The 25,816-nt window shown below is 44.7% G+C and overlaps 1 long non-coding RNA gene across 1 annotated transcript in view; it reads right to left on the bottom strand.

Annotated features, from left to right (window-relative positions):
* LOC140396429 (uncharacterized) overlaps positions 1 to 25,816 on the bottom strand; it is an 88,086-nt gene that overhangs the window by 3,945 nt on the left and 58,325 nt on the right. The window contains exon 2 of the long non-coding RNA XR_011936533.1: positions 19,836 to 20,045. This is a non-coding gene — a long non-coding RNA (uncharacterized lncRNA). The remainder of the gene's footprint in view (positions 1 to 19,835; positions 20,046 to 25,816) is intronic.

The raw sequence follows: 25,816 nt of genomic DNA, 5'->3' as shown, positions 1-25,816 counted from the left end.
GTTACAAACCAGATCAGCCATGATCATATTGGATGATGGAGCAGGCTCGAAGGGCCAAGTGGCCTATTCCTGCTTCCAAGTCCTAGCTTCCTTTTCTATTTCTGATACTAACCCTGTATTCCTTTGTTTCCAATAGCCTGTGAAATGGGGGATTCTATTAGCCACTTTCTATTAACCAAACAAATACCTGCCATGGTTCCCTTTTCTGTCCAGCTTACACAGGTGATGAGCCTGTGCACATATTTAATTACAACATGTATTTAGTTAGCATTTATTTATGTATCCTGTCCTATCTCTAAGAACAAATCACTGTTCCCAGAAAACCTCCACATTAGTTAACTCAGTGGCCAAGTTGGCTGCTCACAATGTCCATAACGTCACACGATACCTCTTACTGAAATAAAAAGGCTATCCACTCCACTTTGTATGAGGCAAAGATGTTCTCATTCAACAGCCTGACTTTACTGCTCCTTACAAAGTAAAGATGCCTACCCATGTCATTGTTTGGTGATGCCAATTTTCTCCGGGATTCTGTTGCTCATGTTAGTCTGATTCCGAATATGTCAGTGTTGCAAAACAATGGAGAAATACTCAGCTCTCATGTCTAAATTTTAGTTGGATGGAAAGGCTTTCTCATGTCCTTTGTTCTCAAGGCAGAGACAGTGGTTAAAATCATCCCCGCCCACTACTGACCAGATAATAAACAGAAAAATATAGAATCCCAAGGAAGAGGAATAGTTCACAATGTGCTACAGACAGTGACATCTTTACAAGCCACTTGACCCATTCGAGAGACTGAAAAAACCTCACTAAAATCATGGAGCAAGATAGCTGCAGAAGAACAAAGAAAACAATTAGAATAGTATTGCATTACAGAATGTTGCAACATTTACCAACCAAAGACAAAGAAACATGGGCAGTTAAAACACTAAACAATTACAGAAACATTCCATTTTATAAGTTTTGATGGACAGGAGAGAGTAGCCATCTAAAGCATTCTTTGATTTCCTGAGAACAAGCAATATGTTAAATATTCTTCAAATGTTGTATTCTGTTCATTTTCTGTATCCATGAATAACAAAAATAAAATGTAAAGGCATGCACTTGCTTTCAAATACAGATGCTTTATCTAAAACACTTTTTGTTACATGAAATATAAATCATTTACATTTAAAAAAGAAAAATGATAATGATACAGTTTGGAAATGAGGCAAAATAATCATTCATCGTTCCTCTTCTTTATATTTAATCACTTGAACAGATTACTCACTAAGACTTGGGCGGAGTTTTCTGCAAGGCCATTTGCAAGGACCCAAATTACTCATTGGCGGGCTTAGCTGAGGTCTTGCTCCGTGAGACTGAACAATCTGCCAAGAGAGCCTGAGATTCCTGATGGATTGGTGCTCAGACATGGCGGAAGATCAGATCCACTCCCAGTCGACCCTGTGTCAGGGATCTCACTCCTTCCAGCTGGTTGTCAGTGTCCGTCCTCACCACCCATTGGAAGAGGACATGGCTGAGACGAGGGAAGCTGGTGCTGCTGCTGGTATTGCTTCTGAAGTTACGGGTGGCAGCTATGTTTCTTCTGTTCATTTCCCCTCCATGGGGCGCAAGATGAAGCTGTATAAGCTACTCCCATGGGGGCTGGCAACTTGGAAATGCAGCTGAAGCTGAGTGAAGTGCTAGACAGGTGATGTGCCTTCAAACACAGTAACAGCAATCCCTGGGGGGAAAAGGCTCTTAATTTTCAGAGATTTCCCAACCTGTCAGTTTCAACTCTTCCCACTGTGGATGCATCTCTGTAACTTGGCAGGTCGGAAATCTGTCTTCCTGGTTGGGAAGACCAGAATCCAAGGTTCAAGAAGTTTTTAATTGTCTTCATTAGTTTTCAGGCAAATCCAAGGGGGTTCCCTGTTGTATTTGGAATACACCCTTGGAAAACCCCGGAAGACCTTGGGATTCTGACAATGTGAATTTCAGGGAATTGTATTCCCCTGATACATCCCATTGACTGGGAAACCTTCCTTCTTTCCCTCTGATATTCCCATTAACTATTCCCATATCCTGTTGTATGGTTTACATGAACTGCTGCAACCCTTTTCCCTAATTTGTAAACTAAGCACGTTCACAAACGGTTTTCGCAAAGGTACAGCTGTTAACTGGAGCTCCTTTTCATAATGAAAAGCAATTAAACAGGTATATCTAGTTTCATTTGTATTCTCAATGCCTTGTCAGAATGATCTGGTAAACCTTTGCCTGGAATGTATGACAGAGTAATCAACAAGTAGTTATTATTTTTTAAAATTGAGAATTGGGCTCTTGATAAAAGGAAATATTTAGCGACTGTAAAAAAAAAGTAAGTTTTCACCTAGCTAGTTTACGGCACTAGAAATAATTGCCCGCTGGGTTGGTTGAGGGATTTTTAATGAATGCAATGGATCACTGTTGTCAACTTGCTCCCAGTCTTTCTTGGAATAAATTAATTGATATGTTTTACTATAAATAAGCCAGTTAATCTTCTATTATTCTATTATTTCACCTCTGTTTATGGTGCTTTTTGAAATAAACTTAACATTTGGAGGTTATCTATTACAGAAAGCCTTCAGGCGGCCAGATATAAATTTGGAGTTTCAGATTGTCACTAGGCTAGCACCTTCTAATTTCCTCTCAGGCTGTGGTCACACTGGTAAAGCCATATTAATTATTTTTAGACCACTGAATTGTCTATTGGGGAATTAAGAGCAAACCGTGTAACATCGGCTTGAATCTATTGTAAATACAAAACCAGGGATTCTATATAATCCCTACAGTGCAGAAGGAGGCCATTCAGCCCATCGAGTCTGCACTGACCCTCTGAAAGAGCACTCCATCCAGGTCCCGTCCCGTGCCCACCTCAACCTATCCCCATAACTCCGTAACCTAACCTGCACATCCCTGGACACTGAGGAACAATTTAGAATGGCCAACCCACTTTACCTGCACTCTTTGGACTGTGGGAGGAAACCGGTGTACATGGAGGAAACCCACGCAGACACAGGGAGAAGTTGCAAACTCCACACAGACAGATACCCAAGGCTGGAATCGAACCCAAGTGAGGCAGCAGTGCTAACCACTGTGCTACCTGTGCCACCTGCTGAGACATTGAGAGGTGGTGTAGGATGGTGTAAATATGATAGGGCTAAAGACTTGGGGCAGGTTTAGCCAGCCAGTTAGCCATGGGTACAAATCCCACAATGGCCGCTAAATCTCACAAGAGTCCAAAAACGGGAATTATGCAGGCAAGATTTTGGAAAGTGATCTTCCCAGACCCTCCCATATGATGTCATCAGGTACACACCCAGGAAGGGCACTGTTGTTTGTTCCTAGTTGGAACAAAGTCACATTAAGAGTCTGATTATGTGACATATTGATGACATTATCATTTGCACAGGAAAACAGGGCAGTCTAACCTAACAGCCTATAGAGTAAACACCTTTCTAATAAAGCTGTTTGTTAGTATCTTCTTGGATTGCAAGTCTATCCTTTAAAAATACCACACAGAAAACTGGCAATGAGGAGGCCAGAACCACGCTAGCATACTCCCGGAAATGTAAAGCAAATGTAGAAAACGGGTCGATCCATGCGGAGACATCCGAAAAGGATTAAGAAGTTAAAAGCTTCACTACTAGGCCAAAGCTGGTGTTGGAGGAGTGCCAAATAGTGCAAGAAGCCACTGAAAGAACCAAAATTTACATGTACATTTTGGAGAAAACAACATCAAAAAGAAGCCCACAACATGCTCTGCTTGGAAAGATCTGGAACAGTACAGGGAGCACTGTGAGTAGAAGAATGTGCAACAATAGTTTAGAGCTGGGGGTGTTCAAAAAACTAGGAAGGAAATAGGTTGAGCTCGGGAGTACTTTGTTTGAAAAAGAAGTGAGGAAGTGCTAAAATGTTTGTGGCACATTGTAGGACATTCCATAGTAAAAATGACAAGATCTTTTGGCACCATGCTATGATGAGAATACCGAATGGTGGGGCTCATATAGCGAAGGATTTGATTATTTTGACCAAGTGAATAAAATTGCGGCAGATATTGTCGTCCCAACTTTCCTGATGAAAATGGGGGGTGGTGGGGGAAACATTCAACCTCCTGCAAAGTCTGATGCAGCCAGAAATAAACAGTCTCGAAACCTATGATGAAATTGTGGAGATATTGCAGGGCTACATTTTACCTAAACCTTTGGTTGTCGCCAACAGATTCAGGTTCCATAAACATAACCAACAAGGTGAATCAATCAGAACGTTTGTAGCTACTTTGAAGTAATTAGATGAGTACTGTGAATTTGGAGTTGACACCGATGTGCAAAAACTGGTCACGCAGCAGCACACTGCTGGTGCAAAGATGCAAAAATGCAGGAATTGCGGTAAAGAAGGGACACGTCAAACGTGCGTTTTGTGGAAAGAAACAACAAGTTCCAAACAAGAACTATATAAAACAAGCACCTAGTGTACCTAATGGAAAACCAAATAGAGGGCAAAGGATAATACAAAGAGGGCATGAAAAAATACCAGAGTCACAGTCAGATGACGAACTGTCATTGAATGTACTGATCCTTGTGATGCAACAAACCATTACTGAGCCACTCCTTTACTGGACAAACAACTGGTGAAAATGGAGGTGGACACTGAAGCAGCAGAAACTGTTTACCAAGTGAAACTATGACATATTGACCAGGATTCTCCAATCCTGCGGCCAAGTTCTGACGCTGGCGTGAAAAGCAGCGCGAACCACTCCGGTGTCAACGGTCCTCGATTATCAGGTATTCTCCCCTTCCTAGGGGGCTAGGTCGGCGCTGGAGTGCTCTCTGCTGCTCCAGTCGGCGCGGCACGGCCGGCGCAGGTCTGCGCATGCGCGCTGTGGCCGGTGCGAATTCACGCATGCGCGGTACGGCCGGTGCGACTTCACGCATGCGCGTGGGTTCCCGTCTCTGTGCTGGCCCCCGGCAATATGGTGGACCCCTACAGGGGCCTGGCGCGGAGGAACATAGGCTCGCATGGAACCAGCCCGCCCAGTGATCATTAGGCCCCGATCGCAGGCCAGGCCACCGTGGAGGCCACCCCCCCCCCCCCCCCGGGTTGGATTCCCCAGCCCCCTCTCCAGGACGGTCCCCGCAGACAGAAATTCCAGGTCCCGTTGGGGGGGACCAGAGTAACCCATGGCGGTGGGACTCGGACGAACATGGCGAGCACTTAGCCCTTCCAGGTCCGGAGAATCGTCGAGGGGCTACTTTCAACGGCTCCCGACCGGCGTGGCGGCAATCCCGCGGGCACCCGAGAATCGGCGCCGGAGAATCGGCGAGCCAGCATCGGGGCAGCATGGCGCGATTCTCGCGCCCCCCCTGGGGATTCTCCGACCCCGCGCCAGGTCGGAGAATCCCGGCCATTGCTTCTGGATGTAAATGTGAATCTAAACAGACAGACTGCAGATTTGTTTCTGCGCAACGCTAAAGGTAAATATCCAGCTCTAATGGTGAGAATCTGGCTGGAGAGAATCAAGCTAAACTGGGAAGAGGTCAATCTCATGTCAGAGTCAAAGCAGGCCTACCAAAATTTAAAGAAACATGCCATTGTCTTTAATGGAGGGCTGAGAAGCATGAAAGAGATGTCAGTCAAGCTAAAGATTAAAGAGGAAAGCCAAGAAAGATGCTTAAAGGCTGGGCCAGTGCCTTTTGCCATCAGGCCTAAGGTTGATTCAGAATTAGAGAGGCTAGTCCAGATAGGGGTCTTCAAACTCATTAAGGTAAGTGACTGGGCCACACTGATAGTACTTATGATAAAGTGAGATGGTTCGGTATGCATATGTGGCTATTTTAAAGCCACTATTAATCCTGTACTTTGTGCAGATCAGTTCTCTCTGCCTGTAATTGATGATTTTTATTTGCTGGCTTGGCTGGAGGCCAGCATTTCAGTAAAGTTAACCTTAGTCAAGCTTATCTCCAGATAAATGTGGATCCAGGTTCACAACAATATTGATAATCGTGGCATCATATCCGCCCCTGCGTTGTTCCAACTTGCCATGGATCAAATTCTCAGCGGACTAGAAGAGATCCAGTGCTACTTAGGTGATATCTTAGTTTCTGGAAAGAATGAAGACGAGCATCTTCAATATTTAGCTGCTGCACTTGAGAGGCGAGACGATTGTGAAGCACGAGTACGGAAGGATAAATGTGAATTCTTCAAATTTTCTATTGAACACCTGGGGCACGTCATAGATGCAAAGGGATGGCACAAATCACCTTCGACAGTAAAAGTCAAAACTGGCTTTGCACCTGACTGACACCTGCATCGAAACCTAAATAAAATTCAATCATCTTCGGCCTTATTAAACTGTTATGGAAGACCTGTCCCTGATCTAGCAATTATTCTCAAGCCTTTACAGAACTTTACACACAACAGGCACAAACCTTATTTGCATGAATTTGAATCTATTATAATAAACTTAGCATGGTTAATGTCGCATCTGCAGCCATCATCGAATCTTTCCACCCATCAGCTGTGACTTCATGCCGGTGCAAATTACTACTGCATTCATGACCTCCAAGAGGGGGGAAAGAGGTGAGCACCACTGTCTCCACCTGGAATCAGGGAGTCCTAGGGGACAGAAGCCACTGGCCATCTCTGGAGAGGGTAGGAGGGTGGTGGTGTTGGGGGTTTCTGTGATGGGGTTTACAGTTAGTGTGGGTTGTCCTGAAGTCTGCTGTCGGCTGTTTAAAAGTGCTTGAGCTGTGTTAGCCTGATATCTATGGCATTGGGGTATGGGCCGGCTGCAGCTGCGGGCAACACGGGGTGGGGGGGAAAGTTGTGATGAGACTCAAGGAGGTGGGCCTAATGGGCTGGGTGGATGAGACACCAAAAGAAAACTAACTCGGCGAGTGGTAGGGCAGGGTGGATGGGAGTGGCCATGGGTAGTGTTATAACTTGAAGGGTCGATGCAGACTCGATGGGCTTAATGGCTTTGTTCTGCATGTAGGGATTCTATGATTCTGTATATACATATATATATATATGTGTACATGTATAAAATACATATAAAAGCAGGGGTGGCACACATTTGATCATTCATTTACAAAAGGGAGTGTGGAACCATTAATTGTGAAACAGAATGTTTGAGGTGCTTATCCTTCATCATCCAAACAATCTCTTCATCAAATTTTAACAAAACACCCACACCAATAATTAACATTTCATTTCACTGCTTTTTTCAGAAAGCCCAATAGGAAGCAAAGTAATATCATGTAGTAATTGCAAGAAGAGAGCTCATTAAAACAATTGAAGAGTTAAACAAGTGACATTATGGAGGAAAAACAAAACCATTTCCACAGTAAGTATAGCTGAGCTAGTCTACACTTAAAATGTACTGGGAAGGAGAATTGTGAGGAACATTGAGGCAACAGTGGGAATCAACGGGGAACGCAGGTAGTGAGAAGGAGGAACTGAAGGAGATCAATATTAGTAGAGAAATGGTGTTGGGGAAATTGATGGGATTGAAGACCATAAGACATAGAAGCAGAATTAGGCCACTTGGCCCATCAAAACCGTCATTCAATCATGGCTGATCTCTTGTCATCCCCATTCTCCTGCCTTCTCCCCATAACGCCTGATCCCCTTACTAATCAAGAACCTATCTATCTCTGTCTTAAAGACACTCAGTGATTTGGCCTCCACAGCCTTCTGCAGCAAAGAGTTCCACAGATTCACCATTCTCTGGCTGGAGAAATCCCTCCTCACCTCTGTTTTAAAGGATTGTCCCTTTAGTCTGAGATGCTGTCGTCTGGTTCCAGTTTTTCCTACAAGTGGAAACATCCTCTCCATATCCACTCTATCCAGGCCTCGCAATATCTTGTAAGTTTCAATAAGATCCCCTCTCATCCTTCTAAACTCCAACGAGTACAGACCCAGAGTCCTCAAACGTTCCTCATACAACAAGTTCTTCATTCCAGGGATCATTCTTGTGAACCTCCTCTGGACCCTATCCAAGGCCAGCACATCCTTCCTTAGATACGGGCCCCAAAAGTGCTCACAATACTCCAAATGGGGTCTGACCAAAGCCTTATACAGCCTCAGAAGTACATCCCTGGTCTTGTATTCTAGCCCTCTCGACATGAATGCTAACATTGCATTTGCCTTCTTAACTGCCGACTGAACCTGCACATTAACCTTAAGAGAATCATGAACAAGGACTCCCAAGTCTCTGTGCTTCTGCTTTCCGAAGCATTTCCCCATTTAAAAAATAGTCAATGCCTTAATTCCTATTTCCAAAGTGCAAAACTTCACACTTTTCCACATTGTATTTCATTTGCCACTTCATTGCCCACTCTCCAGGCTTGTCCAAGTCCTTCTGCACCCCCCTTGCTTCCTCAATACTACCTGTCCATCTACAGATCTTTGTATCATCTGCAAACTTAGCAACAGTGCCTTTGGTACCTTCTTCCAGATCATTAATGCATATTGTAAAACGTTGTGGTACCAGCACGGACCCCTGAGGCACACCACTAGTCACCGGCTGCCATCATGAAAAAGACCCCTTTATCCCCACTCTCTGCCTTCTGCCAGACAGCCAATCCTCCATCCATGCCAGGATCTTACCCTGAACACCATGAGCTTTTAACTTATTTAACAGTCTCCTATGCAGCACCTTGTCAAAGGCCTTCTGGAAATCTAAATAAATCACGTCCACTAGTTCTCCTTTGTCTAACTTTCTTGTTACCTCCTCAAAGAACTCTAACAGATTTGTCAGACATGACCTCCCTTTGACAAAGCTGTGCTGACTCAGTCCTATTTTACAATGCACTTCCAAGTGCTTCGCGATCTCATATTTAATAACAGACTCTAAAATCTTACCAGTGACCGAAGTCAGGCTACCCGGCCTATAATTTCCCGTCTTCTGTCTCCCTCCCTACTTAAACAGTGGTGCTACATTAGCCACCTTCCAGTCCTCTGGGACCCTTCCTGCCTCCAGTGATTCCCGAAAGATCATCATTAATGCCTCCACAATTTCCTCAGCTATCTCTTTTAGGACCCTGGGGTGTAGTCCATCTGGTCCAGGTGACTTATCCACCTTTAGACCTTTCAGTTTCCCCAGAACCTTCTCCTTAGTAATGGTCACTGCACTCACCTCTGCCCCCTGGTTCTCCTGGAGTTCTGGCATCCCACTGGTGTCTTCCACTGTGAAGACTGATTCAAAGTAACTATTCAGTTCTTCTGCCATTTCTTTGTTTCTTATTATTACTTCTCCAGCCACATTTTCTAGTGGTCCAATGTCTATTTTTGCCTCTCTCTTAGCTTTTATATATTGAAAAATTCTCTTCCTATCTTCCTTTATATTACTACAGTAAGAAGTCTTACAACACCAGTTTAAAGTCCAACAGGTTTGTTTCGATGTCACCAGCTTTCGGAGCGCTGCTCCTTCCTCAGGTGAATGAAGAGGTATGTTCCAGAAACATATATATAGACAGATTCAAAGATGCCAGACAATGTTTGGAATACGAGCATTAGCAGGTGATTAAATCTTTACAGATCCAGAGATGGGGTAACTCCAGGTTAAAGAGGTGTGAAATGTATCAAGCCAGGACGGTTGGTAGGATTTCGCAGGCCAGATGGTGGGGGATGAATGTAATGCGACATGAATCCCAGGTCCCAGTTGAGGCCGCACTCATGTGTGCGGAACTTGGCTATAAGTCAACAACGATTCTGCGTTGTTGCGTGTCCTGAAGGCCGCCTTGGAGAACGCTTACCCGGAGATCAGAGGCTGAATGCCCTTGACTGCGGAAGTGTTCCCCGACTGGAAGGGAACATTCCTGCCTGGTGATTGTCGCGCAATGTCCGTGACAAACATGGGACACAACCGACAGAATACCCTTCGTCGTCCAGTCCTTCCCCGGAGCGGAGAAACTGCGACATCTTCACAGCCTTCAACACGTCATCGATGAAGATGAACATCTTGCCAAGGTCATCCCCACACCCCCACTACTTGCCTTCAAACAACCGCGCAACCTTAAACAAACCATTGTTTGCAGCAAACTACCCAGCCTTCAGAACAGTGACCACGACACCACACAACCCTGCCATGGCAATCTCTGCAAGACGTGCCAGATCATCGACATGGATACCAGCATTACACGTGAGAACACCACCCACCAGGTACGCGGTACATACTCGTGTGACTCGGCCAACGTTGTCGACCTCATACGCTGCAGGAAAGGATGTCCCGAAGCGTGGTACATTGGCGAGACCATGCAGACGCTGCAACAACGAATGAAGGGGCAATTTAGCGTGGCCAATCCACCTAATCTGCACATCTTTGGGTTGTGGGGAAACCCACGCAAACACGGGGAGAATGTGAAAACTCCACACGGACAGTGACCCAGGGCCAGGATCGAACCTGGGACCTTGGCGCTGTGAGGCTGCAAGGCTAACCCACTCCGCCACCGTGCTGCCCCATGATTTTGCTCTTATAATCGGTATTTGCTGAATTCTACTCTTCAGCCAATTTGCTAACCGCACCCAGGTTCTACCCTGAGCCTGCACAGCATTCAGGCTAATTTGGAATCTTTCCTATGAAAATATGCAGGATGCTTTCCACGTAAAGTTGCTCCAGATAATTAACTTCATCATCTTGCATGATATTGAAGTAGTATTGGCAGGAGGAGGGGTGGCGGGAGATGGTGCTGTAGCGGTAATGTCACTGGACTGTAAACCCTGAGGCCCAACCTAACAAAAAATTAAGTGAATCAAAGGTTATGGGGATAAGTTGGGAATGTGTAATTGAGGATGCTCGTGTCAGATCAGCCATGATCTCATTGTACGGCGGCGCAGACTCTTTGGGCCGAATGGCCTGCTTCTGCTCCTATTCCTAGTGGTCTTATGTTCCAATCGATATGTTTGCAGTCATCTGTTTATGGCATATTTTTTGAATCATGAGTCCGACTTTAGGCCGATCCCAGTCTACTGGTAGTGCCACATTGACTGCCCAGCAAGGATTGTCACTGCTTTATAGAATTTCGCTTCAATTTACCACAGGCCTTCTCGCAATTGTTCACCGTATTTTTGGTGGAAGGACAGCTGAAAATCCCAGAGAAACAGTGGTGTAAATGCCACCTCTCTGGGTCTTTAGCAGCAGCAGCTGATCAGGAGAATCCCTGTGGAAAATCACCCCACTCCTTTCTGGCCTGTTACACAACCATCTGAGAAAGGTGCCATCTATCACTTTTAGTTTAAACCACTTCAGCCTGCCTCAAGGACTACGAGGTCACTAAAATCTTGAGTTTTACCTTCATACTTTATTTTGATGCTGTGGGCAGGTGGGGGGGGGGGGGGGGGGGGGGTGGTGTACGTTGTTTATACCTTTGCCTGTGCATATTTTGTGAAGTAATTATTCATTTCCTTTGAGGCAAGTTGAGAGGCTCGTTTATCAAACATTTGACAGCAAATCTCACCCATTTGTCTCCATTTCACCTGCTAATGAGGCCATTAAATACAAATAATAGCTTGTTCAATAAAACAATATCTACTGGGAACTACGTACTTCAAAAATTGTGGTAAAATTCATAAATGTCTTATAATTTTTCATATGGAGCAGGTTGCTTGTTTTGACTAAATTAAATGTAGTTCCCATCACCAATTTGGTGATTTATCTAGTTCCAGCAATGGGTGTTAGTATAACTTTTTAAAAAATGATAGGGTTGGAAGAACTCGGCAGGTCCGGCAGCCTCTGTGGAGAGAAAAGCAGAGTTAATGGGCTGGATTTTGCCAGCAGGCGTGAGTCCCAACATCAGGGCAAAATTCAAGTCCCCCTAACCTGTGTGAACGGGCAGCAGGAGCGCAGCGGGAATCTGCCCTGCAACAGCCTCTTAATTGGCTGGTTCGCCTCACAGCTGGCCCAATCGGGGGACAGGCAGCTCAGCAGCCTTGGCAGCCCCACTGCGAGATGTACAACATCTCCAGTATTTGTCCTTTGTTTCCGAATTACTTGATTTACATTCAGATACCACCTTATCACATTCTTCAATAAGGTCCCTGCAGCGCTTCAACTTCAATGTATAAGGAATAACTCTGAAATACAGCCACTCCCATTCTGCAAGTGAACATACAGTCAGTTTTGTGCACCGAAAACTGATTTGAAAATTTTGACCAGGATTTTCCATTCCCGGTCGTCTGGAAAATATCCCGAGAAGGCCCGAGCCATGTTTCCCGACGGTGTAAATGCCGGATGTGATCAACGCCTGCCCCATGAGTGGCGGGCTGCGTTTTCCACCGTCAAATGGGATTTGCGCCTGGCGTTAATCAGAATCCGGATTTCCCGGCTGGCTCCAGCTGGCATGATTAGGATCTTGCCTAGTAAGGGGGGGGGGGGGGGGGAGGGGAACCTGGTCAGATGTAATTTCCATTCATTTTAATCTCATTAACGAGATTAAAGTAGAATGCGGTGGTGTCCCAATCTGCTCCCGCCTCCTCAGCGAGGAGCACATGGGCCCAAATCATTACTGATCCCTAAAGGTGGGGATCAGGTACCATGGGCAAAGCACAGCTGCAGCCTGCCTGTCCTAAAATCCTCTCACAGAACAGAGCCATTCTGCAGTTTATCTCTTGGAGAAGCATTTCACTCCCCTTGAAGTTTCAATGGGCTCTGTGGTTTCAAAGTTGCAGTATGCCTGCTTTTATCCCTTTGTACTTGCCTGTTTACATTCAATTTCACACCCCATTGACTTTTACCAGCCTCTGTGGTTTAGCCAGCTGCTGCCTGCTTCAAAGGACCCACAGAGGTTGTTTGTTTACGTTTAATATCACGCCCCATCAGCTATTGTTACACCTGGGGCCTCATTGAAGTGTTTTTTTCCAATGGTTTTCTTTTCATTCTCCATCAGCAGAGAGCTCTATGGCTTCCTTGAAAGATTCCCTGAGAAGGTGATGGCGAGCTGCCTTTTTGATCTGCTGCAGGCCATGTTGTGTAGGTACACCAACTGTGCTGTCAGGGAGGAAGTTCCAGGCTTTTGGCCCAGCGACAGTGAAGGGCCGGCATCATATTTCCAAGTCAGGATGGTGAATGATTTGCAGGGGAACCTGCAGCTGGGTTCCCAGGTATCTGCTGCTTTTGTCCTTCTAGACGATATTGGAAGAAGCTGCCTAAGGAGCTCTGGTGTGTTCCTGTGGTGCATCTTGTAGATAGTACACACGCTTGTTCATCGGTGTTGGAGTGAGTGAATGTTTGTGGATGGGGCAGCAATCAAGCAGGCTGCTTTATCCTGGATGGTGTCGAGATTCTTGAGTGTTGTTGGAGCTGCTTTCATTTAGGCAAGGTGGAACATTCCATCACAATCCTGTAGGTGGTGGACAGGATTTGGGGGAGTCAGGAATCAAAAGGGGTTTTGTTTATATTCAGCTAAAATCCCACTCAGGTATAAGGATATAAGGATATTTAAAAAGGTAAACCTATATCTCGACATTTGCAACACACACACGATTGCAAAATAACAAGTTATATATTAGGACAGGGTTTCCCAAACTTTTCCAGCTGCTGAACCCTTCGTGACCTCCCAAGAGCATCGGGGAGCATCCCATGAATCTTCTCCAAAAGCACCGCTCCATGAATTAGCTCCCAACCCCCCCCCCCCCCACCCCATTAATTCCCCTGCCAAAGCCACCACATGAATCTCCTCCCAAAGTCCCCCATAAATCTCCTACAAAATCACCCCCATGAATCCGCTGCCAAAGCTCCCTCATATATCCCCTGAAAGGCCCCCCATGAATCCACTGTCAAAGCCCTCCAATGAATCTATTCCCAAACCCCCCCCTTTCTCCCAGGAATCTCCTGTCAAGACCCCCTCCCATGAAACCCCTGGCAACACCCCCCTATGAATCTGCTCCCAACGTCCCCAGCCCCCATGAAACTATTGCTAATGTCCCCACGTGGTGAATCCCCACTTATTTTCCCCCTCACACGACATTAAGTTTTATTTCCAGTATTTGCCTTTTTTTTTAATGCGTTCTCAGGATGAGGTTGACACTGTCAAGGTTAACAACTTCTCTCACTGAGTAAGAAGCACACCTCTGCATACCGCTCCTTCACCACATAGGCCGCTGCTCTGCTCACTCAGCTGCTTTTCTGCCCAGTAACAGAAAAGAAAAATCAAGAAATCAAATAGGCGAATCAGAGCCCAGTCTCTCTGAGCATTGCCCACTGATAGGCTCACCAGTCATCCTATCCGAAGCCAATGCCCAGAGAGGGCAGGCTCTGAACTTAAATTTTTTTTTCTTTGAATTGTGGCCATTGCTCTTTCTCCAATCTTTGTTTCTTCAACTGACTTAAGCACACATTTTATTTTGTGCGGTATTTTTTCAGCTTTAAGAAATGTGCCTTTTTGTCATGTGGCTGCCATAGCTTCTGCAGAATCCTTGGTTGCCTCTCACAGAACCCTTGTAGTATGAGATTAATTTCTGGCCAAATTAAATTAATAATAAAAGGTAACAAACAAAGAGTTCACTGTTTATGAGTTCTTCGCTGGTATCTCTGGCCGAGGCAGATTTTCTCCAGTGTTCTTGAAATTACATTGGAGTTAAACTGCAATGTCTGGAGACAACCTGTTTTTTAAATGTGATTAGTCTTTTTCTAAAGCCCACATGAGTTTTGCACCTGATGTTCCTGTCATTTGCAAATTCTCTATCTATGTGATGGATTTCAAACTGTAATTTAGATAGGGTCTTAGAAAGGCAATGATGATGCGATGAGGCAAGACTGAGGATGCATCAGGTGGACAGGAAAACGGCAGGGGATGGGCACAATGGAAATGTGGAGCTTGTTCAAGGAACAGCTACTGCGTGTCCTTGATAAGTATGTACCTGTCAGCCAGGGAGGAAGTGGTCGAACAAGGGAACCGTGGTTTACTAAAGCAGTCGAAACACTTGTCAAGAGGAAGAAGGAGGCTTATGTAAAGATGAGACATGAAGGTTCAGTTAGGGCACTCGAGAGTTACAAGTTAGCTAGGAAGGATCTAAAGAGAGAGCTAAGAAGAGCCAGGAGGGGATATGAGAAGTCTTTGGCAGGTAGGATCAAGGATAACCCTAAAGCTTTCTATAGATATGTCAGGAATAAAAGAATGACTAGGGTAAGAGTAAGGCCAGTCAAGGACGGTAGTGGGAAGTTGTGCTTGGAGTCCAAGGAGATAGGAGAGGGGAATATTTTTCGTCAGTATTCACACAGGAAAAAGACAATGTTGTCGAGGAGAATACTGAGATTCAGGCTACTAGACTAGAAGGGCTTGAGGTTCATAAGGAGGAGGTGTTAGCAATTCTGGAAAATGTGAAAATAGATAAGTCCCCTGGGCCGGATGGGATTTATCCTAGGATTCTCTGGGAAGCTAGGGAGGAGATTGCTGAGCCTTTGGCTTTGATCTTTAAGTCATCTTTGTCTACAGGAATAGTGCCAGAAGACTGGAGGATAGCAAATGGTGTCCCCTTGTTCAAGAAGGGGAGTAGAGACAACCCCGGTAACTATAGACCAATGAGCCTTACTTCTGTTGTGGGCAAAATCTTGGAAAGGTTTATAAGAGATAGGATGTATAATCATCTGGAAAGGAATAATTTGATTAGAGATAGTCAACACAGTTTTGTGAAGGGTAGGCCGTGCCTCACAAACCTTATTGAGTTCTTTGAGAAGGTGACCAAACAGGTGGATGAGGGTAAAGCAGTTGATGTGGAGTATATGGATTTCAGTAAAGCGTTTGATAAGGTTCCCCACGGTAGGCTACTGCAGAAAATACGGAGGCATGGGATTCAGGGTGATTCAGCAGTTTGGATCAGAAATTGGCTAGCTGGAAGAAGACAAAGGGTGGTGGTTGATGGGAAATGTTCAGCCTGGAGTCCAGTTACTAGTGGTGTACCACAAGGATCTGTTTTGGGGCCACTGCTGTTTGTCATTTTTATAAATGACCTGGAGGAGGGTGTAGAAGGATGGGTGAGTAAATTTGCAGATGACACTAAAGTCGGTGGAGTTGTGGACAGTGCGGAAGGATGTTACAAGTTACAGAAGGACATAGATAAGCTGCAGCGCTGGGCTGAGAGGTGGCAAATGGAGTTTAATGCAGAAAAGTATGAGGTGATTCATTTTGAAAGGAATAACAGGAAGACAGAGTACTGGGCTAATGGTAAGATTCTTGGCAGTGTGGATGAGCACAGAGATCTCAATGTCCATGTACATAGATCCCTGAATGTTGCCACCCAGGTTGAGAGGGTTGTTAAGAAGGCATACGGTGTGTTAGCTTTTATTGGTAGAGGGATTGAGTTTCGGAACCATGAGGTCATGTTACAGCTGTACAAAACTCTGGTGCGGCCGCATTTGGAGTATTGCGTGCAATTCTGGTCGCCGCATTATAGGAAGGATGCGGAAGCATTGGAAAGGGTGCAGAGGAGATTTACCAGAATGTTGCCTGGTATGGAGGGAAGATGTTATGAGGAAAGGCTGAGGGACTTGAGGCTGTTTTCATTAGAGAGAAGAAGGTTAAGAGGTGACTTAATTGAGGCATACAAGATGATCAGAGGATTGGATAGGGTGGACAGTGAGAGCCTTTTTCCTCGGATAGTGATGTGTAGCACGAGGGGACATAGCTTTAAATTGAGATATAAGACAGATGTCAGAGGTAGGTTCTTTACTCAGAGAGTAGTAAAGGCGTGGAATGTCCTGCCTGCAACAGTAGTGGACTCGCCAACACTAAGGGCATTCAAATGGTCATTGGATAGACATATGGACGATAAGGGAATAGTGTAGATGGGCTTTATAGTGGTTTCACAGGTCGGTGCAACATCGAGGGCCGAAGGGCCTGTACTGCGCTGTAATGTTCTATGTTCTATTTCTTGAACTTGAGATGGAGGGGAGAGAGAGATTGTGTTACAGCTCGCTTGGCAGATTTCTTCCGGATTCACGTTTTTAGCAGCTTGTGTGTTGTACTAAAAGACATTTCAAAGTGATTATTCTAGTCACAATACCTCTCTCCCCAAAGTGATTTCAGAAGACAATTGATTTGGTCATTTCTTGACAGGCCTTGGTTATTGGTGTGAACTCCATAGAACCCTACAGTGCAGAAGGAGGTCTGAAAGGGCAGCCTATCTAGGCCCACTTCCCTGCCTATCCTTATAACTTAACCTATCCATCTTTGGACATCAAGGGGCAATTTTGCATGGCCAGTCCACCTAACCAGCACATCTTTGGGATGGTGGGAGGAAAGCGAAGCACCCGGAAGAAACCAATGCAGGCACAGGGAGAACGTGCAAACTCCAAACAGTTTCCAGTGCTGTGACACAGCAGTGCTAATCAATGTGCAACAATGCCGCACTTAGGTGATTAGTTTCTTAATGACCCGTCCTTCATCTTGATGAGATAGGAAGGACACTTTTATATAGTCATTGTTCCAGTAAATTTGCAGTTTCAGTATATCTTTGAAACAATTCTTGACATAACTGGTGGCCTTGGCATGCTTTGATTTTAATTCACATTGGAACTTTCCAGAAATAGGCCAACCAAGAATGCCAGCGATCAGGTGACCAGATAGCTTTGATGTGTTATGTACTCTGGGATAATACAGGCTGCAACTCGATGCAGCTTTGAACAAAAGATACTCCAGACTTTGAAGTAACTTCAATGTGATTTATTGAACCATTCGCACAATTCTCTATGAGTTTGACTCTCCTGCTAATCTTGCTATAGTAACTCAGTCTAACTAACCACTCTAAGCCACGTGGTGGGTGTGATGCTTCTGCTCTGCCCCTGTCCTACTCTCTAAGTGTCACCAGTGGGAAGAGACAGAGCATGTGTGCCCTGTCCTTTTATATGAGTTGTGTAATACCCCCTTGTGGTAATGCCACCTCTGGGTGTCTTGACTGCCCATTGGTCGTGACCTATTCTATGTGTTCATTAGCTGTATGTCTGCATGTCATGACGTCTCTGGTGCACCCTCTAGTGTTTACTTAGTTGTAGTGTATTTACATTAACCCCTTGTGTATTTACAGTGATGCATATCACCACAATCTTAAGTATATGTCTTTACTTGCTTTTCTAAAAGTCCTTTTAAAGCACTTCAACATATGTTTAATCAACTGATGAAATTAAAGATTAACATCATCATTAGGAATTGAAAAACTAATTAAACTAATTAAAATTTATTAAAAGGGGCTCAATAAACGAATATGAATTTATTAAAAGGGATTATAGCCAATATTCATGCTATTGGAGTAAAAGACACCACAAGCTACATGTTTACGTAAGTGGCCAACTTTACACATATCAGTAGGATGAGCTCCCAACTGAATTAGTAAGTTAAAGTCCAACAGGTTTCGAACACTAGCTTTCGGAGGGAGCAGTGCTCTGAAAGCTAGTGTTTGAAACAAATCTGTTGGACTTTAACCTGGTGTTGTACGACTTCTTACTGTGCTCACCCCAGTCCAACGCCGGCATCTCCACATTCTGAATTAGTAAAACACTCCAATGCAAGGCTGTGGCTGTTTATTACTGAAGGAACAAATGGCTCTTTATTCTTGAAGGAACAGATATCGAATCCGAGATTAGGTGCAGCCTTTGGGAAGATAGGAGAGGACAGATAATGCCTAACCTAGGAAACACCCTGCCTGTGAACCATGTACCACATGGATCCAGGGATATCTGTTAAATGTAAACCTATTTGCAGACATCACTGGAATCTAACTAATATTCAGCGACTGTCAGTGTACAAAGGTACTGCAATTCTGCAGATTAGCAGAGTTCTGTCTCGGAGGTCCCTGTGATGTAATTCTCCAGCGTCATACTAGCCCCCTAGGAAGGGGTGAACACCTGGGCCTGGAGGCCCGTTGACGCCGGAGTGGCTCACGCCGCTTTTGATGCCGGCGTCAGAACTTAGCCGCGGGATCGGAGAATCCCGGCCCATGTGTTCTAGGGAGGAGATGCTCTGGCTGATTTTGCAATCCAGCTCTTGGTCTGTAGAATTGTAGGTAACAGATGAGGAACATATCAGCTATGATAGAATGGCGGAGCAGACTTTTGATGGGCCGAATAGTCTAATTCTGCTCCAATATCTTATGAATTTATGAACTGAGTGGAATATCGGCTGATTATTCAAATGATTTGCTGGAGCCAACATGCTGTGGGTTAGTTTTGCTCGAGCAGCCAACCATTCTTGGCATGGAGTTTTGCCAGAGCCGGAGCTAAAATGTACCAGGACTAAACACTGGCATCTCCCAATGGCTTTTGTGTGAGATCCAATGTCAATGCTGAAGTCTGATGTACAGAGAGCAGCTAATTGGAAAATCATTGGTGGCGGTCCTTCACTCTAGTGCCAGGTGCAGTCTGGATTTCAGGCTACATTTTACACAATAGCTGATACCCGCTGGCAGAAGAGAACCTCAGCCATTGTTGCAATATATCAGAAAATCATGGCAGAGGTGGACAGGAATTGTTTACTGTTGGCTGCACTTCAGGAGTATACAAACCTCTGTGAGCTTGAACGTTCAATTGCAAATTTATTAGCAAGTGGAAAGAACGTTACAATATACCTCAGGACATTGTTAACTTAATCCAACAAAATCAAGACATATTTGTACATGTTTAACCTTGACACAGACTTGTTGATAATGGATAGAATTAAGGATGCTCTGAACGCCCTCCCCCAGAAGGAATAATAATTTAATTGAATAATAATTGATATATGCGCCACATTCAGCCCTGCAACTATTGTTACTCAGTCCTTTATCAGTTTGAAAACACAAGCTTTGTCGCCTTGAAGCGAGCGGTGGTTGATGATGTCGATCATTACCTTATTCATTTTAGGCGCATTCCTGGAAATTCCGTCTCACTTCCGGCAAAGTTACAATGATTGAGCAGGAGCAACTGTAAGGAAATTCTCGGCCCTGGTGTTTTCAGCAGCCTGAAAAGTAGTCATCAGAGAGCTGATCTTCAGGAGCTTTGATATGGAATCTTAAATATTACTCAAAATGTGAGGTCAAGGGTGTAGTGATCTGTGTACCTGTAAATACAGAAGGGGTTAATGTATAGTCATTACAGTTAAATGATCACTAGAGGGCAACACTAATGAGGGGTATAAAAACTGACTCAATCTGCTTTCTGCCCTCTTCGTGTGTGTTGTGACTAGAGGACAGAAGTGTAGAATTTGGCCAGAATGAAAGTATAATATTCATAGTTAATCTAATTCTATCTTGTTTAATTTAACTGCCAGTAAAAGTATTAAAGAATCAAACTCACAAGTTAATTGATTAGTTACTCAATAAATTATTTGTTATCACTGGACGACTTCGAGTCTTCATCATCATAAAAGTTAAGAACTTCTCGGCATAAACAACTGAGTAACATATATTACTTCAAGTAACATAACATGCTACCAGGAGTAGTATTATAATACAACAAAGAGAACACATGTCCAAACTAGTAAAAGGCAACTTTAAGAATGATATCAGAAGGTCTTCATTCAGACTAGAATAGAATGTGATGCAGTGGCATGCCACTGGACTGGTAATCCAGAGACCCAGAGTAATGCTCCAGAGGCCTGGGTTTGAATCTCACCACAGCAGGTGGTGACATTTGAATGTAATGAAAATCTGGAATTAAAAGGTTAATGGTGACCATGAAATCATTGTTGATTTTCTGTAAAAATCCATCTGGCTCGCTAATGCCCTTTAGGAAAGAAAATCTGCCAGCCTTACCTGGTCTGGCCCACATCCGATTCCAGAACGACAGCAATGCAGTGCGTTCTTAAATGCCCTCTGAAATGGCCCAGCAAACCACTCAGTTAGGGATGGGCAATAAATGCTGGCTCAGCCGGCAAAGCTCACATCACTTGATCAAATAAAAGGAATTCTGGGCGGATTGGTTAGAAGTGTATACTCCAGAATTATTTCATGGAGAAACAGCCAGATACAGAATGGGGAGAGTCTAGGGTGATCTTCAATGAAGTGAGATGGCCCAAACAATGCTCATCATCCACCAGTATAATGCGATCTTGTGAAATTATATGACTGCATTGGAATCCAAGACTGTGGCCAGCAGAGGAGGTTGTCATAGGGAAGAAACAGTGGAAGCAGGCAGATATGTATTTATTTAATCTCTTTTTTAAACAAAGGCAGCAACTAACATTCATTCAGATGTGATTTTAATTATACAGCCTTTAAACATCTTATTTTCTGATCTGCTTCCCTTTCATTACTCCCTGGCTCATACTGAAACAGTTTTTTTGCACTCTCAGCTTTGAACCAGTGCTCAATTTCTTTGAAGTTGTGCTCATCAATAATCAGACACCCAGAATCATTGGTGTAACCTTCAAACTAAGAAGAGCCGCCACTCCCATATTGATTGAAATTGGCCCAGCTTCAAATCCTCCTTTTCAGAAGAGATTGAGCGGAGTTATCTCAGATTGTTGAGATGAATTCTGCTCATGAGTTTGGGAAATTTCCAATCAGTTCCCAGCTACTTCATAGCACAAGGCTGTCCAACGTAGCTAACGTTAAATTAATGGAGTGATTAAGCTCGTACGGGCACAGAGATGGGATTTGGTGCTAAATAGGACTAGCATGCCACTGAAGGCAAAGATGGTGCCAAAGGTATTTTTCTGAGTCAAAGTATCAAACATGAGTTGCCAAATATCCCCCTCTGTGGAGTAAGTGTTCGCATTTCAGAGTAAAGAAAATTTTATAAATGGACTTGCACTTCAAGGTCATTTCACATTCCACCCATAGCTAATAACACGCTCTTTCTTTTAATGGTGATCAGACAAGGAAATTCTGAAGGGATTCCAGATGTATGTGCAATTCCTGTGGAATACTAAATTAGGATATCTTGGTCCACTCTGTGATATGTGATATATTTTATTTTTCTATGTGACTGAATCCTGAAACATCTCTGTCACTGAATAAATTAAATCTAGTGACATCAATCAAAGGGACATAACAACAGGATTGCAGGCCATTCTGCCGCTAGAGACTGTACCATCATTCAGTTAGATCGTGGCTGATCTTTATTATAACTCCAAACTACCCACCTTGATTCCATAACCCTTAAAACCCTTGCATAAACAAAACGTTTAGTTATAGCTTTGAAATGTTCAATCAAACTAGCCTCTACAATTTTTTGGGAAAGAAATTTCTACATTTCGAATACCCTTTTGTGTGAATGTGCTTTTTGACATCACCCCTAATGGGCAAGCTCTAATTGTAAGGCTTTGCCAACTTGTTCTCGATTTTACTACCAGAGAAAATATTGTTCAACCTGCCAAATCCTTTAATCATTTTAAACATTTCAATTAGCTCACCCTTTATATTTCGCAATCCATCCAACATAGTTAATCCTCTTATCTTGCAGGTTAACTGGGCTGCAAACATGCAGCCTTCAACTCTGTAAAAATTCTTTAATTTTTTTTTGCCTTCATGGAGTACGAGCATTGCTGATTAGGCTGGCATTTATTGGACACTCCTAATTCCCGTTGAGAACGTGGCGATGAGCCAGCTTCTTGAACCGTTGCAGTTCCTGTGTTGCAGGTGAGCCCACCATGTTGTTCGGAAGAGAATTTCAGGACTTTCATCCAGAGACAATAGAGAAACAATGATATAATTCCAAGTCGGGATAGTTTGTGGCTTGAAGGGGAACTACCGCCCTTGCCTGCCCAGGTGGTAGTACTTTTGGCTTCGGAAGATGTTGTTGAAAAATCCTTGGTGAGTTTCTGCAGTGAGTCTTATCAATCGTACACACTGCTGCACAGTGAGCTGGTGGTGGAGAGAGTGAATATTTAAAGTGGTGGATGGGATGCTGATCAAGGGGCTGTTTTGTCCTGGGTGGTGTCAAGCTCCTTGAATGATGTTGGATCTGCACTCATCCAGGCAAGTGGAGAGTGTTATGACCCCCTTGGGGGCCAAGGACTCCATTTGATTTCCCCCTTACACAGCTGAGTATGAACTCCCCCGCTAATTGGGGATTGGGGACGGGGTTTTTCCGAAACAAGGTCAGGGAGGGTGGCCTTCGGGGACAGGAGTAGTAGTTTTGTGATTTTGTGAAGACCGCAATAAAGCAGTCATTCATTTCTACCCTACCTTGTGTTCCTGTTATCTCTCCCGTTTGAGTTCGACCGAGAGTATTCCACTACATTCCTGGCGTGTGCCTTGTTAGGTGGTGCCCAGACTTTGGGTAGTCAAGAGGTGAGTTATTCAACACAGGTTATCTAGCCTGTGACTGCCACCAATACAATTATAGAATCAAGGAATGGTTAAATCACAAAAGAAAACCATTCAGCCCATCGTACAGAATGTTGCACTCTTTACAGCGAATGCTGGCTGAGGTGCAAAATCTGTCATGCCGTTCTCCAGCTGAACAGCCAAGTTTTCTCTCCAGTTTCTCTGGTACTCTGGGCACCGAAAATCTGGACACATGGTTTTCACCTTTACCCTGTTGGGTCAGGGCCTAATAGAGCCAGAGATGCCAGCTCCATAGAGATCGGGGCTCCCTTTAAAAGGCCTGATCTGCACTGAAAAGAATAGACCTCCCCAATGGTAAGGGGAACCCATCCCATGGTTACAGGTACACCACCCCCTCCATGGATAAGAGAACCCCCCCCCCCCCCACTTAAGCCCGCAGCCACCAGGGCAATCCACTGCCACACATAATGGGAATCCAGCCCCTAATGGAGCTCCCCAGAGGGTCCAACCCTGGCAGTGCCACAGTGCCAGAAGGGCACTATCTGGGCATGTAATAAAAGCATAGAATCCCTACAGTGCAGAAGAAGGCCATTCGGTCCATCGAGTCTGCACCAATTCTCTGAAAGAGCACCCTACCTAGGCCCACTCCCCCATCCTATCCCTGTTACTCCAAAACCCCACCTAAGCTTCAGACACTAAGGGGCAATTTAGCATGGCCAATCCACCTAACCGGCACATCTTTGGATGTGGAAGGAAATTAGATCACCCGGAGGAAACCCACGCAGACACTGGGAGAATGCACAAACTCCTCAGACAGATCCTCACCACTGGAACCATTCTTGTGAATCTTTTCTGCATCTTTGTAACTACAGTAAATTAAATTTCTGGTCAACACTGGCCCCTGGGATGTTGATGGTGGGGGATTGAGTAATGGTAATGTCATTGAAGATTAAAGGGAGGGGTAGACGCTACCTTGTTAGAGATGGTAATTTCCTGGCACCACTGTACGAGAAATGTTACTTGCCACTTATCAGCCCAAGCCTAAACATTGTCCAGGTTGTTGTGTATGCCAAAATTAATTGCTTAACTATATATGGAGTTGCTAATGAACTCAAATCTGTGCAAGCATCAGGAAAGCAAACGTCCACTTCTGGTTTTATGATGGATGGCAAGTCATTGATGAAGCAGCCGAAGATGTTGGAGCTTAGAAACCCTATACGAATGTCCTTTTGTTTAGGTATGATTAGGTAGCAGTGGAGAGTTTGCCACTAATTCCCATTCACTTCACTTTTACTAGGGCTCCTTGATGCCACACTCAGTGAAATTCTGCCTTGATGTCAAGAATCGCCACTCTTACCTCATCTCTGAAGTTCATCTTCTTTGTCCATGTTTGGACCAATGCTGTAATGAGATCTCTAACAGAGTGGCCCTGGCAGGATCCAAACTGAGCATCAATGGGCAGGTCATTGATGAGTGTGGTGCTTCTTGGTAGCACTGTTAATGACACCTTTCATCACTTTGCTAATACCTGAGAGTAGGTTTAATCATAGATTATCGTAGAATTTACAGTGCAGAAGAAGGCCATTCGGCCCATCGAGTCTGCACCGGCTCTTGGAAAGAGCACCCTCCCCAAGGTCAACACCTCCACCCTATCCCCATAACCCAGTAACCCCACCCAACACTAAGGGCAATTTTGGACACTAAGGGCAATTTATCATGGCCAATCCACCTAACCTGCACATCTTTGGACTGTGGGAGGAAACCGGAGCACCCAGAGGAAACCTATGCACACACGGGGAGGATGTGCAGACTCCGCACAGACAGTGACCCAAGCCGGAATCGATCCTGGGACCCTGGAGCTGTGAAGCAATTGTGCTATCCACAATGCTACCGTGCTGCCCTTAATGGTTGATAATTGGTCAGATTTGATTTATTCTTCTTTTTGTGGTAGGTAATAGCGGGGAGATTTTCTGCATTGTTGGGTTGATGTCAGAACTATAACTGTACTGGAAGAGTTTGGCTAGGGGCACAAGTATTTTGAGAACATGTCTTCAGCATTATAGTTGGAATTTATTTTGCCGCATCCAGCATGCATATCTGTTTCTTGATACCTCATGGAGTTTAATCAACATGTCTGAAGATTGATTTCTATGGTGTTGGGGATCTCACAAGGAGGCTGAGATGGATCATTTACACGGCACCTCTGCCTGAGGATGGTTGGAAATGCTTCAGCCTGGTCTTTTTCACTGCCATGCTGGATTCCTCCCAGTCCACCATTGAGAATGGGGATGGTGATAGAGCCTCCAACTTCCTTTAATTGTTTAATTTTCCACCACTATTCACAACTAGATGGGGCAGGAACACAGAGTTTTGATCAGATCTGTGGGTTGTGGGATCATTTAGCTCGGCACAAGTCATGGGGCGGGATTCTCTGACCCCCCGTCGGGCCGGAGAATCGCTGGGGGACGGTGTGAATCCCGCCCCGACGCCGGCTGCCAGATTCTCCGGCACCGGTGTTTCGGCAGGGGCGGGAATCGTGCCGCGCCAATCGGGGGTCGTTGGCAGCGGCCCCCCCAGCGATTCTCCAGCCCGCGATGGG

This window comes from Scyliorhinus torazame, chromosome 19 (genome assembly GCF_047496885.1).
Source record: "Scyliorhinus torazame isolate Kashiwa2021f chromosome 19, sScyTor2.1, whole genome shotgun sequence".
Lineage (NCBI taxonomy): Eukaryota > Metazoa > Chordata > Chondrichthyes > Carcharhiniformes > Scyliorhinidae > Scyliorhinus > Scyliorhinus torazame.
This window is presented reverse-complemented; position numbering and strand designations above follow the sequence as displayed.